We start from the raw sequence: 15,827 nt of genomic DNA on the forward strand, positions 1-15,827 counted from the left end.
GTAGCTTTTGAGTCTTATCTGAACTGATGTCTAGACTGACACATTTTGGGGAAGAGCATCCCCAACATGCTGACAGATGGCTGGCACACCTGTCTTCCTGAGTCTTGGTTCAAAAAACAATACAACGTTTTGCTTGTTCAAGATTTCCGTGTAAAAATTTACACGTTTTCTAGACAATATGCAGAAAGTGAAAACTCCTATAAATGTAAAGTGGTATAATTTGAAAACAATGTATTTGTATTGATTGATTAAATTATGTAGACTATGGAGTATTATTTTCTTTAATACTTTTTTGTTCTTCTTTTTAGAGACAGGGTCTTGCTACGTTGCCGAAGCTAGTTTCTAACTCGTGGGTTCAAGGCTGAGGTCGTACCACCTCAGCCTCCCAAAGTGTTGGGATTACAGGCATGAGCCACTGCGCTCAGCCTTTTTTCATATTTTTAAAATGACAACTGTTTTAGGTTAAGTTCTTAGAATTCAAAATGTGGATTTTTGTAGAGGTGTTCTGAGAGAGGCTTTTCGGGAGGACCCTGTATGGGAGTGAAGGAAGCAGGATGGGGAAGGGGAGGAAGCCTGGAAAGGACATAGGTTCACATGGAATCTGGGGTCAGCCTGATCCCTCTAAAAAGTTCTGGAACATAAAGCATGTTGCATAGTTGATCCCCCTGAGGTCAGGGCCTGGGCTTTACTACCCTTTTAGTGGTTGGTCATCACTGGACCCTGGAGAGAGAGGAACACTTCAAGGTTTTTCCAGGGGTGGGGCTCTTTGGAGAACAATTCTCCTGAGAAGAGGATATTTTCAAACTGTTAGCAGCCAACACTCAAAGCGACTGGGAGATGGCTGCACCAGCCTCGTCTGTGAAATCTGGGAGGGACCCTCAGCATCACTTCAACCCATAGCCTAAAGCTAACTACTTTGCATTATTACCTACATATCCATAGCTACATTTTAAAGAAAGTATTCCCAGATAATGTTTATTTGTCCGCTTGTGGTTCAATTCGAATGATTTGCTATATATGCTATTCTAGTGTATCCAGATTCACACATACAAAACAATTCTCCACTATTAGGTGGTGACCTGCAGTTTCAAAATGTTGATTTATATGTAAATACTACTTAAAAGCTAATCATGTTTAAATGATCTAATTAGATTTTTAATCCTGCTGGATTTTCGGTAATACCTCCAATGTTGCATAACTGGAGTGACCATATAATCCATCATCCAAACTGGGATGCTTTTATTTACAATGATGCCAGGGCAAGAGGCACTCACCAGAGCTGTCCTGGGAAAACCAGGATGCAGATGCATGCGACAGCAAGCCACTAGAGGGATTTGTCGGTAAACGTCTATGGAGAAGTTATTGTGCACATTGAGGTGGTGGAAGATGTGACATAAAATGAAGTCTCTGCCGTTGGGGAAACAGATACGAGTCAAATGCAATCACATAAACAGGAAAACAGCAACTGTGGTAAGTGCTACAAAGGAGGTGTGTGTTTTCAAGAGAGAGATTTCACAAAATTAGAGAAAGCTCCCTAGAGCAAGCGATACTTGAGCCCCACTGAGAGCCAAAGGATCTAACCAGATAAAAGGCATAGGAAGGGCCATTTTAGTCTGAAGCAGGGTGAGCATGAGAGAATGAAAGGTGTGCTCTTTCATTTATTTCATCTACATTTTAAAAAATTAATAGCAATTTTCTAGAAGCTGGAGTACATCAGGCGACATTACAGAGTGATGAGTTTCCTTTCCTCACAGAGCTTGTATTCTGCATTGTGTACATAGAGGTGGTCAACAGGTAGTAAAAACAGAAAATAAATAGCATAATGTTACATAGCGACAATTGTCACAAAGAAAATAAATTTGGTCATATTTGTGGAAGAAAGTATCATTTCCCTGTTATGCAGTCTTAGTACCCTTGTTAAAGTTCATTTGACCTATACATACGAGTTTATTTCTATGCTTGTTATTCTGTTTCATTGATCTCCATGTATTTAGACCAGTGCTATAATGTTTTGATTACTATAGCTTTGTAATACATTTTGAAGTCAGAAAGTGTAAGGCCTCCAGCTTCGTTTTTCTTTCTCAGATTGCTTGGGCTATGCAAGGCAAGTTTTGAGATCCCATATATATTCCAGGATGATTTTTTTTCCTATTTCTGTAAAAATCATGGAATTTTGATGGAGATTTAGATAAGATTTGCATTGAATCTGTAGGTAGTACAAACTTTTAATGATATTAAGTTGATTTGGGAGGTATGCATATTTTAATTCTAATAAGTGTTTTACTCCATGAACATGAGATGTGTTTCCATTTATTTGTATCTTTAATTTCTTTTAGTAATGTTTTGTAGTTTTCTGTGTACAAGTCTTTAGTCTTTTTGGTTAATTTTGGTCCTAAGTATTTTATTCCTTTTGCTGCTATTTTTTTTTTTTTTTTTGAGACGGAGTCTCGCTCTGTTGCCCAGGCTGGAGTGCAGTGGCGTGATCTCGGCTCACTGCAAGCTCCGCCTCCCGGGTTCACGCCATTCTCCTGCCTCAGCTTCTCCGAGTAGCTGGGACTACAGGCGCCCGCCACCACGCCCGGCTAATTTTTTGTATTTTTAGTAGAGACGGGGTTTCACCGTGGTCTCGATCTCCTGACCTCATGATCCGCCTGCCTCGGCCTCCCAAAGTGCTGGGATTACAAGCGTGAGCCACCGCCCCCGGCCTGCTGCTATTGTTAATGAGATTGTTATCTTAATTTCCTTTTTGAATTGTTCATTGTTGGTATATAGAAATGCAACTAATTTTTGTATATTGACTTTGTATCTTGCAATTTTGCTACATTTATTAGTTCTAATTGTGTGTGGGTGTGTATAATCCTTAGAGTTTTCTAACTACTGTGAGCAGAGTTAAATTGGCTTCTTCCTTTCCAATTTGGATGTCTTCCATTTCTTTTTCTTACCTAGTTGCTCTGTCTAGAATTTTCAGTATTATATTGAATAAAAGTTGTGAGAGTGGGCATCCTTGTTTTATTCATCTTAGAGGGAAACATTTTACTTTATCACCATAGAGTATAATGTTAGCTGTGGAATTTTCATATATGGCCTTTATTATGTTGAAGTAACTTTTCTCCTGATTTTCTGAGTGTTTTTATCATGAAAGGGCATTGAATTTTGTCAAATACTTTTTTGTATCAATTGAGATAATTATGTGGGTTTTGACCTTTGTTCTGTTAACGTAGTGTATTACACTGATCAATTTTTACATATTGGAACAACCAGGAATTAAAAAATTCCACACGATTATGGTGTGTGGTCCTTTTAATGTGTTGTCAAGTTTGGTTTGCTAGTATTTTATTTAAGATTTTTGCATCAATATTCATCAGGAACATTGGTCTGTTGTTTTCTTTTCTTGTAGCATTTTTCATTTGGGTATCAAGGTTATGCTATTCTTTTTTTTTTTTTTTTTTTGAGACGGAGTCTCCTTCTGTCGCCCAGGCTGGAGTGTAGTGGCGCCATCTCGGCTCACTGCAAGCTCTGCCTCCCGGGTTCACGCCATTCTCTTGCCTCAGCCTGCTGAGTAGCTGGGAGTACAGGTGCCCGCCACCACGCCCGGCTAATTTTTTGTATTTTTAGTAAAGACGGGCTTTCACCGTGTTAGCCAGGATGGTCTCGATCTCCTGACCTTGTGATCCACCCGCCTCAGCCTCCCAGAGTGCTGGGATTACAGGCATGAGCCACTGCGTCCGGCCCAAGTTTATGCTATTCTTATGAGTTTGGAAGTGTTCCCTTCTCTTTGACATTTTGGAAGAGTTTGAGAAGGATTAACATTAATTCTTTAAATGTTTAATAGAATTCTCCAGTGAAGATACCTAGTCCTGGGCCTTTCTTTGTTGGGAGGTTTTTGGTTAGTGATTCGATTTCTTTGCAAGATATAGGTCTATTCAGGTATTTTATTCTTCATGAGTTAGTCTTGGTATGTTGTATATGTCTATGCATGTATCAATTTCTTCTAGCTCATCCAATTTATTGGTATATAATTGTTGATAGTAGTCTCATGATCTTTTTTATTTTTGTGGCATCAGTTATGTCTCTTCTCATTTATATTTTTGTTATTTAATCTTTCTCTCTTTTTTCTTAGTCTGAGAATTTGTCAATTTTGTTGATCTCTAATTAAAAGCAACTATTAGTTTTATTGATTTTTTCTATTGCTTTTTTATTCTCCATTTTATTTGTTTCTGCTTTAATCTTTGTTATTTTCTTCCTTATAATAACTTTGTGGTTTTTTTCGTTTCCATTCACTTGAAGTATAAAGGTAAGTTGTTGACTTGAAATCTTTCTTATTAATGTAAGTATCTACTGCTGTAAACTTTCCACAGTACTGCATTTGTTGCATACCATGTTTTTATATGTTGTATTATTGTAGCAGGATGAGCTGCAGGCAAAACCTCTCAGACACGGAATTGTAGAAGGAAGGGCTTTATTCAGCTGGGAGCACTGGCAAGCTACTGCCTTAAAATCCAAGCTCTTCGAGTGCACAATTTCTGTCCCTTTTAAGGGCTCACAACACTGAAGATTTCACATGAAAGGGTCGTGATTGATTTGAGCAAGCAAGGGTTACGTGACAGGGGCTGCATGCACCAGTGGTCAGAGAGAAACAGAACAGGGCAGGGAGTTTCACAATGTTCTTCTATACAAAGTCTGGAATCTATGAATAACATCTGTTTCTAAGTCATGAGTTGATTTTTAACTACTAGTTTAGGCCAGGCAGGCCCGAGTCCGGTTTTGGGCCTGGTGCCGGGCTGCCTGTCTTTGATTTCACTTCTTTGTTTTTTCTTAAAACAGGTACTGAGTATAAAACAATATGAGAGGGTCTCTCTCTTCCCTCATTATAATTTTCATTTATCTTAAAACATTTCTAATTTCTCTTGTTTTTTTTGTTTGTTTTGTTTGTTTGTTTGTTTTCAGATAGAGTCTCACTCTGTCACCCAGGTTCAAGTGATTCTTCTGCCTCGGCCTCCCATGTAGCTGGGATTACAGGCACCAGCCATCATGCCTGGCTAATTTTTGTACTTTTAGTAGAGACAGGGTTTCACCATGTTGGGCAGGCTGGTCTCGAACTCCCGACCTTAAGTGATCTGCCCGCCTCGGCCTCCCAAAGTGCTGGGATTACAAGCGTGAGCCACAGCGCCCAACCTCTAATTTCCCTTATGATTTCTTCTTTGACCTGCTTGTACAAGAGTGTGTTGTTTAATTTTCACATATTTGTAAAATTTTCAGTTTTCGTTTTGCTATTGATTTCTAGTTTTATTTTACTTTATTGTGACCAGAAAAAAAAAAAAAAAACAACTTGTTATGATTTCTTTTTTTTTTTTTTTTGCCCTGAGCTGTACTGGCACCTGTCTGCGATACTGAAGGTTTTCTGGTGCCGCAATAAGCCACTGAACTGTCTTTTGTTCTCAGCAGCCCCAGGCACAGAAAGTATGCCAGTTCCTACTCAGCACCCTGATTCAGGGGAGGCAGAGAATCCAGTCCCTCAGGCAGCCCCTCTAAAAGCTGGAAAGTTGGACAAATGTTCAGCTCTTATCCTTCACTCCTGATTAAGAAGTTGTGTGCTTGACTTTTACTCCCCATTGCATCATGCCATGCCAGTTTGGTGGAGAACTATTATGAGTGAAATAAAATTATTTTTACAGCCATTTCAATGCATCTGTTCTTAGATTTGAACATGTCTGGGGTACTGCAACTTTTTATCTGATTTCTGGAATACTTCTAACGACTTTTTGGGCAGTATGTTGTTAAGTCAGTGTCTCTATGAGGGAATGAAGTCTGAGGTTTCCCATTCTGTATCTTGGTCCATAGACAATTTTAAAAAGCAAAAAATAGTGATGTGAGAGAGGAGAAAGATGGAAGATAGCTGGAAGTTATAAGGATATGGGAGAATTGTTTTAAAATGTAGCAGATAGGCCGGGCGCGGTGGCTCACGCTTGTAATCCCAGCACTTTGGGAGGCCGAGGCGGGCGGATCACGAGGTCAGGAGATCGAGACCACGGTGAAACCCCGTCTCTACTAAAAATACAAAAAAATTAGCCGGGCGTGCTGGCGGGCGCCTGTAGTCCCAGCTACTCGGGGAGGCTGAGGCAGGAGAATGGCGTGAACCCGGGAGGCGGAGCTTGCAGTGAGCCGAGATCGCGCCACTGCACTCCAGCCTGGGTGACAGAGCGAGACTCTGTCTCAAAAAAAAAAAAAAAAAAAAAATGTAGCAGATACTAGGACATACTACATGCTGATGAGAATAAACCAATAATTGAGTCAGAGACAGATGATGCTCTACACTAGAGCAGTGACGTTCAAACTTTCGTGTGCATTGGGAACATATGGCAAGCTTGGGAACACACAGATTGCTGAGCTTCACCCCAGGGTTTCTGATTCTAGGGTTCTGGGATAGGGCTCTAGAACTGGTCCGCTAACAGCTTCCCAGGTGATGCTGATGCTGCTGGTCCAGGGACCACACTCTGAGGGCACCTGCTCTAAAGAAAGAAGGAAATGAAGTCCTTGAGAAAAAGAAAAAAATGGAGGCAGAGAATATGGGTTTTTCTCTCTTGATTTTGTTCTCTCATTGTTACATTCAGGGACAAGTCACTCAACCAACTTATGTGGTATGTTTTGCTGCATGGTTACAGAAACTGTAGATCTTGGACTGACAGAGAGAATACTCATTTCAAGCATTTTTCTCCATTTTCTCTATAATTATCTCTGTTCTCAGATCTCTCTCCGTGTTAGATACAGAACAAAGGTCATGTGCGTATTTTACACCAACGAAGTTTACCTTGTCCATATGAAGATCTCCTTTCTTTGTCCAGAATTCTCACCTCTTTTTCACAACCTTCTCAGGTGCCTGTAAGGTTCTCATTTTCTCAGCAGGTAGCAATTTGGAGCAGGTGTAGTGGTTTCTCTGACAAGAGTAGTGAGACTTGAAAGGAGCTCTGGGGACATGAACCTCATCAGCTTGAATAAAGATTCCAGCATTGGCCACGTTTTAATATTTGCAGCAATTCACACATTGGGGAAACAAGGCCCCTGGTACACTCAGTGAAGTGCTAGAAGTTTCAGAAAACATTGCAATAGCCCAGGGGTTTTGACAGAATCTAAATATTGCCTTCTTGAGCCACCATAGGATGATTACGTTAGACACAAAAAAATAAAAAATAAAAATAAGCACAGTAAACCTGTGATGTGCAAAGAAAAATGTCAACATTTTCACACTTTAAAACTTATCTCATCAGGGAAAAGGTTTTTTTAGAAGAAAAATCAGCAACTTTTGGTTAAAAAAATAATCTGTCTCTACACAAGCTGCATCTGTTCAGGCGTCTGTCTTCTCCTGTCAGATCTGCTTGAGTTGAAGTTCCCAATGTGTGAAAGTCAGATTCAAGTTCTTTCAGGGTCTGAGAGTATGGAATGTACTAAACACCCAACCACAGTGAACTGAAGTGGAAATTGAAAGGAAATCCATTTTGAAGACTTATTTCCCCTCCTTCTCTCCCTTCCTTTGATGTGAAGAAAAAAGCTCAGCTTCCAGGGTGGTGATAATGGATATTTTTTTCCAGTTAGATTCTTCATCATATAATCCAACTGTGTCTTAATTCTCTCTACTTTCTTAATACTCCCTGATGTGGCCCAGAGACCTAACTAACTAGAAGGGCCCACAATGGGGAAGCCGGCATTGGAAAGAGAAAAAAGCAAAATATTTCACATCAAAATAAAACAAACAACAAGACATGGGGTAGAGGTAAGTGCGAAGTAAAAACCACAAAGCCGTTTTTTATAGTACATCTCATTACGTCAGCTACACTCCAGAAAATTCATTTCAACTTTTTAAAAAAGAGACAGGGTATAAATAATAATTGATTATAGTATAAAAATTAAATATAATTATAAAATTTATACAACTATATAAATTATAAAATAAGTATATTCAAGTTATAAAATGTTAACATTATATAGTATATATTATACTTTATGTGTTCATATTATGATGAATTACATATAAATTACAAAATATACTTAAGTATGTACAATAATATTAAAGAAAATAACTAAAAACACTTAAAACCAGCCTCAGAGTGATGCATGTTAAAGCTGAAACTTAAAAAAAATCTTGAGTTTATTATCTGAGACTTTTTTTTTTACCTCTTCTCTGTATCCATTAATCCTCCTGGCATAATGAGTTAGATTTCGTCTTTATGAAAAAACAAAATGCGTTTAAAGTATAACTTAGAAGAGCAAGTTTCAATCTTTTCCCTAGATATTGATATTAACCAAAATTTCTAGGGTTAAAACTACCAGGGAAATTGTATCAGTTGAAAACAAACAAACAAACTTTAAAACGTTTGGAAAATTATAAAGCTGTTAAACTTAGGTATTTATCACTGAGCACCTACTATGTTTATAACTCTCTGCAGGGCACTGCAATTCAAAGAAACGTGCTACCGTGGCCTGCCCTCCGGGGAGCTTCCAATCTAGTTTGCCAGAACATATGCTGCCAGCTGAATCCATGGATGATGAAAGTTAGAGCTGGCCAGTGGAAGACGTGGTCCCTATCAATTGGAGCAGCCGAAAAACTGCTTTGTGGAGGATGCAGAATTTGAAAGTATGGCAGTGCGGCTTAAATGGACGAAGATAAATAATTACAAGTAGCACCTCAGGTGGGAAAGAGGAAAGGCAAAAATAAATTAGGAACATGTTAAAAGTTAGAAAAATAATTTATAGCTCAGAATATATAATAGATTCTGTTACAGATCGGAAGCCAACTCCTACTTTAGAACAAAAGACTAAACCACCTGCCCAATAGCTAATTTGTGATAGAACTGCAGTAGCCCAATGTCTATTATCAAGTTCGTATTTCAAAGAGTCCCCTTATTTTTAAATTCTCAATTCTGCTTGCAATTGCATTTTAGACTAATTTCCAACAGGAATGAGAAAAACATTTAATCTCAGAATTTCATTGTGTCCGATTGGCAATAGCAAATGGCTACTTAGATCACTTGCTAGGAAGGATTCTGAGGCAGTATCTGGGCTTAGGCTAACGGCAATGAGATCTACACTTGATTATCAATGTCTGTTATGGGCAAGGAAGGCGGGAGGTGAAACGCACGTGTGCCCTGCATTGGGCTGTCTTGGTTGTGAAATCCTGAGCAAAACACTGATGGCACAGTGCAGAATGTAGCTAATGAAGGTAATTCTAAGATATAAGAGGAAATAGTTCAGTACTTTATTGCCAGAAAGGAGGAAGCAATATGATCGGGGAACAGGTGCTAGGGAGATAACTACTTCCTGGTTGTTTTTTTTTTTTACCCAAATTCTGAGGGAAAAAAGAGGTCGATATTGCTAATACATATTAAACATCACCTGATAGTTTCCAAGCCATAATTATATCTGTGACTTCATTTGATCCTCTGAAAAGGATAGTTATTAATGCCCATATTCTTGTATTATAAATAAGAAAAATGAGGTTGAGACAGATAAAATTCTCTATTCACAGTCATGCAGCTAGGAATAGGTGAGCAAATGGGAGGGCTTCTTGAGGCTCTGACCTGTTTATTCATGTTCATTTCCTGCTTATCCATCAAAGTGTGGGTAGCATGGACTCTGGAGCCTGATCTCCTACCCTCAAATCTCCCTTCTGACACCCAGACCAATGGTCTATGGCAAGCGACGCTCTCATCCTGTGTTATGATATTCTCATCTGTAAAATGAAGTTGATAACAGTGCTGACCACATAAAAATATGAGGATTCCATTGGTCAGTGGCCTGGCATACAGTAAGTAAAACAATTGAGGTTTTGTTTTTGTTTTTGTTTTTTGTTTTGTTTTGTATTTAGTTCATTTGTGTTTTGCTTTTCTGCAGATAATTTTTCCTTTACCTAAAAATATTTCTGATGATCAAGGTAATACATATGTACTAGGGAAAATTGGCAAAATGTGGAAAACTCAGAAAAATAAACATTTAAAAATACCCTTAAGACTATAACATATACATAGATTAAAATTATATGTATATGTAAGTTAAAGTGAGCACATTGGATGGGCTGTAGACTAGTAATCAGTCGTGAAAATGAGAAAAATATTTTCTTTCTTTTCTCTGTGTTTTTCTGAGACGGAGTCTTGCTCTGTTGTCCAGGTTGGAGTGCAGTGACGCAATCTCCGCCGGCTCACTGCAACCTCTGCCTCCTGGATTTAAGCAATTCTCTGCCTCAGCCTCCTGAGTAGCTGGGATTACAGGTGCGTGCCACCACGCCTGGCTAATGTTTATATTTTTAGTGATACAGGGCCTCACCATCTTGGCCAGGCTGGTCTTGAACTGCTGACCTCATGATCCACCTGCCTCGGCCTCCTGAAGTGCTGGGATTACAGGCATGAGCCACTGCGCCAGCTGAGAAGAAGTATTTTCTAACAGAATATATGAGGTATGAACTTAGAGGGTGAGGTTGGAAATGCCACATCTGAATTGACTCCTCCTCAATTCCCTTTTTCTAAATTACCATCCAGGAGAATTGCCATATTTTATGTATCTGAGGCTACTTTCTAATAGCAACCCAGTAACACTCCTTTACACTGTACAGCTAACTTAAAATTTAAGCTGATAATTAAGGAAGCCAGAATGTTTGTTTTTTTCCTTTATCTCCAGAGATTTCAAGGATGATTCTGAAGAATTCCTCTGATCTTATTAACTTGGTCATCGTATCTCATGCATACACTCAACTAGACTGAACTTGGAATTTAATTCACTCATCATTTAAGAAGTAAAGCTTGTTAAATTATGGAGCACTTGTGTCAAAAGGCTTGCCTGTTACTTTTTTAATGAGTTTATGTGTGTTTTGCAGGCCAGTGCTTTGCATGATAAAACAGCTATTATTTCTGGTTATCATATATCATTGAACCTAAGACAATATTGTTTGTAAGATTACCACTATTTTATAGGCCATTAAGAAAATGGTAATGAATAATTTTAAGAGCTCATTCATTTTAAGATGCATCCCAATTTCGGAGATGTTAAAATATAAAAGATGTGTATCTCATAACTGATTAAATAGTGGATGTCTTTTATATATTGTGAAGAAATTCCCTGGAAACAACATTTGAAGCTTATACAGATCTTTCCTTAACTTCACACTGTATGGACAGCCTTTGGTTACAAATTATATAAAATGGCCTCCTGCATATGAAAGTGCATAAAGAACATTTATCTTTATCCAATTCATAAATTAGAGCTACTAGGAATTATCTCCTTGCAGAAGAGCTAAACATACTCATCGACTATGTTCTTTACATATTTTTGTGATTTTTAATCATTAGATATCACGCGAAGATAAACAAGATGCATGACACTACACCTTACACACACACACACACACACACACACACACACACACAAAGTGAATAGAAAATAAGCATTGTTGAATGCATCTAGAGGGATATTTGACTCAGAGTAATTTCTGTCTTGTCCTTGCTGCTAGGGAAAAAAGGAAATGAACTTAACTGCCCACCTCTATTCCATACCCCCGTAGAAAAGAGAAGACCTTGCACTGGAAGCTTCTTTGGATGGCAGGAAACAAGATAAAGGAAATCTCCCCTTGGTTCTCCATTGTGAAGGTTAGATTTGTCCAGGAATTAATTTGACATTTCTGGGAGTAGTAGGGTTGTGCGTTGAAAGGCTGTGGTATGCTGGAAAAAAAGCTCAGTTGCTTGCATTTGTATCCATGCCCTTTGCATTATGACTCTGTATGTATGAATCTGGCCTAGCTGTGTGACTTGCTTTACCAATAGAATGTGGCTGGCAGAAGTGACGGTGAGCTAGCAGTAAGCCTAGACCTTAAGAGACCTTACACATCACTATGTATTATATTGGTGTCCCTGTTACTGTCACATGAGTAAGCTTGGGATATTCTGTTGAAGGATGAGAGAACACATTCCATGGGGAAGAGACATGAGTCATTCTACTTGTCTTACCTGAGGCTCTAGGGATGGGATAAAGTTCATTCAGAATCAGGAAATTTCTTTTTTCTTTCTTTCTTTTTTCTGAGACAGAGTTTCACTCTTGTTGCCCAGGCTGGAGGGCAATGGCATGATCTTGGCTCACCACAACCTCCTGGGTTCAAGCAATTCTCCTACCTCAGCCTTCCTGAGTAGCTGGGATTACAGGCACCACACCTGGCTAATTTTATATTTTTGGTAGAGACAGGGTTTCTCCATGTTGGTCAGGTTGGTCTCGAACTCCTGACCTCAGATTATCTGCCCACCTCAGCCTCTCAAAGTGCTGAGATTACAGGCGCAAGCCACCTGTAAGCCACCTGATTATGCCTGGCCCAGAATCAGAAAATTTCTTATTTGACCTGCAGCTGACCTCAGAAACATGGGGGAGCCCAGCCAAGACTAGAAGAACCACCCAGCTGAACCCAGACTAACTGGCCAACCCACAGACTCCTGTGCTAAATAAATGGTAGTTGTTTTAAGACAATTACATTTTGGGGTGGTTTATTATGTAGCAGTAACTAATAATACATGGTTGAAGAGAGAAGTACCCCTGACAAAGAAAAGGTGGAGTGTCCCTGCAGTTGGGAGTATGAGCAAATAGCAATTTTAGAAGACTATGACCTCCTTGCACACTACTTCCTGTGCAGAAGTTCTGATGGGCTGGACAGAGTATGGCTGGAGGCTCTTCCCCAAAAAACAAGCCTTAGGAGGAGCAACAAAGGACTCTTGTAGCTGACTTGATGGACAAGCTGATCAATGCCAATACCAGGCAGCTGTGACCTTCTTTGCACAGACATACTGAGAGGCAGAAGTGCCTGAGAGGTAATGTTCACCAGGAGTTATCAGCAGCCAATGACTGGTGAGTATGAAAGCCTAGATCCTTTGTCTTAAGGAGGGATAAAGTCTAGGTGTTATTTGTACTCTGGAGCTCCCTGCAGATCAGGCAGAGGTTGATGCCTCACCTGAAATTACCCACTGCCTGGTCTCCGCCCGTTCCCTCCATCCTGCTTTTCCTTCTCTTATCAGTCTCTCCTTGAGCACATTCCTCATAAACAACTTAGTCTTGTCTTAGGATCTGTTTCAGGAGAACTCACCCTGAGGCAGTTGATTTGGCGAGAACAAAAGAAGCTGATGTGTAAGTTAACCTAACTTTGCATGTGGCCCTACATACTGGGCATCAAATTAGCCGTAAATAATACAATTGTACTTCTTATCTAAGGTGTTTATTATCTGGGAACAAGCATAGGTGAGTAGAGCAACTTTTCAGGAAGTTGGAAATAGTTTCTGCTTATTTTCTAAGATCATTTAACATATATTTAAAACATAGCATGTGGTTTTCACTTTTTCTTTTCAATTCCCAATTCACACTATTTTTAGGTTTTTTCCCTGCATTAGACTTTACTTATTTTTTATGTCAAGAACAGTGAGAAGTACTGTAGGAAAATACCAAATTCATGATGTGAAGACTGACAATATTTATTAATAATAATATTAAAACGAAAGACATGATTAATCTCATACACCTTAGGTCACAATATTCAGAGCAGTAACAATAAACATGAAAATTAGATGAAAGAAGAGAAAATTACATTATTTTTCGGGAGCAGAGAAGAGCTACCACCTAGGAGGATGAGATTGAAGCTGGCTTCTGCTAGAACAGTTCCAATTAACTATCCCCATTTAAATACACCCAGAAAACTCTTCAGAACATTGCACTATAAATAAGATGTTTAAATTAGAGCTCATGAAAAGTGAGAAGATAATGGTAGCTAGGAGTAGATTTAATCATAGCCTCTGTGCCTCCCCCACATCCCCCTTAGTATTGTGTATGTCAAGACATGAAAAGGAAAAAAAAAAAAAAAACAGAGTTGAGGTCAAGATTGTATTTTAGGTTAAAAAAAAAAGCTCCTGTAAATGTTAATTTAAACCAAGATAAGGCACAGTATTTACATGACGCCACAGTTGTAAACTGTATTTCTTTTACTATTACTCTTATCTTAGACACAATACTTGATTTTCAGCCTTATTTGGTATCTGCTGCTTTTGAGCTGATAATAAATTTCATGTCCTTGTATTCCTCTCCCTACTGAAGAGATGAAGATAAGCTCCATTTTGTTCTGTGGAATCCTAAGGAATTTACTAAGCAAATATTTCTAGTGTTATTCTTTGACATGGTGAATGAGAAAGTCAGATGAACCTGGCTCTCTATGGAGTGAAGACGGCCAGATCAAGTGTAAGCATCACTGCACATCTATTACCATACCTTCTTTTCTTTTTTTTTTGAGACGGAGTCTCCCTCTGTCACCCAGGCTGGAGTGCAGTGGCACTATCTCCGCTCACTGCAAGCTCTGCCTCCCGGGTTCACGCCATTCTCCTGCCTCAGCCTCCCGAGTAGCTGGGACTACAGGCGCCCGCCACCATGCCCGGCTAATTTTTTGTATTTTTAGTAGAGACGGGGTTTCACCGTGTTAGCCAGGATGTTCTCGATCTCCTGACCTCGTGATCCGCCCGCCTCGGCCTTCCAAAGTGCTGGGATTACAAGCGTGAGCCACCGCGCCCGGCACCATACCTTCTTCTCAATTAGAATACAAACGGGTATCTTCAGGCCTTATACTCAGAATTATGTGATATTTTGGAGGAGTACACAAGTATTTTAAGTCTATTAGTCTTCTAAGTGAGTTTCTAATTTGGTGAATAACAATGAAGACAGAGTGGATTCAGAAATACGTTGAATAACCAAGGTCATAGGAGGTAGAATACTGAGGAAATATTAAAGTTTCCATTTATTTTCTAAGCTCATTTCTGTGCCCATTTTGATTGGGAGTAATGGCCTAGAGTGTAGTGTTAAGTATCTGATATCTCAGCTTGAAGAGTTGCTTCACTGAATAGCAACATGGGCAGTGGACAGGGAGAGGTGGTGGCGGGTGTGGAAGCCTGGGTTGGAGATAGCACTTTATTTAGGCCTTGAAGAATATGTTGGTTTTGGATGGGAAAGGAGAGGATTCTGAGTGAAAACAGCAGTCACGGTGAAAAACGAATGTTCAGGTGTGTGGCACAAGAAGGGGACCAATCTGAGCAGAGCAGAGAATGAGCTACTGAGTTAGTGGAATGGCTGTAAAAAAAAATTAGATCACAGGGGACTTAAAACCCAGGAGAGAGAGAGAGTTTATGTGTAATATGGTAGGAATTAAAGAGTCCTGAATACTCTACAAACAGGGAGAGATACAACCAAAATGTGGCTTAGGGAAGGTGTGGTTGAGGGAAGGTGTGTTTTGTGGTACCCTGGAGAAAACAGAGATGAATACAATAGATTTGAGATAGTGAGGATCAGCTTGGATCAACTACCAGTGTCAGAAGGATGGTCTGAGAGGTATCTTGAGGGAGACAGAAGAGACAGGCGACTTTCTGTCTCTAGAGAATGGAGGCGCTGACTTAACAGTTATCAAGATAGTGTAAAAGAACCTATGTGTAATGGGCCAGGTGTAAAAGTAATATAAATCATTAATTAAAAAAAATACTCCCTATTTAAGGATTCATATGCAAAGAAAAAAATAAACCAATACATTTATCTCTGGATGGGTTTGTACAACTATTTCCACTTACGGACCTTGAACGGCGTCATCGTCAGCTGGAAGGCTGTGAGAAGTGCAGACTTTTCTGGCCCTCCTCCAAATGCATGCACCACAAACTCTGGAGGTGAAGCCTAGCAATCTAACAATCCTCCAGGCGATTCTGATGGACACTAAAATTTGAGAACCATTGCTGCAGTAGAGTGCAGCTAAAACTTTAGTGTGCATCATTACTTGGAGATCTTGC

Source organism: Hylobates moloch, unplaced genomic scaffold (genome assembly GCF_009828535.3).
Source record: "Hylobates moloch isolate HMO894 unplaced genomic scaffold, HMol_V3 SCAFFOLD_21, whole genome shotgun sequence".
Lineage (NCBI taxonomy): Eukaryota > Metazoa > Chordata > Mammalia > Primates > Hylobatidae > Hylobates > Hylobates moloch.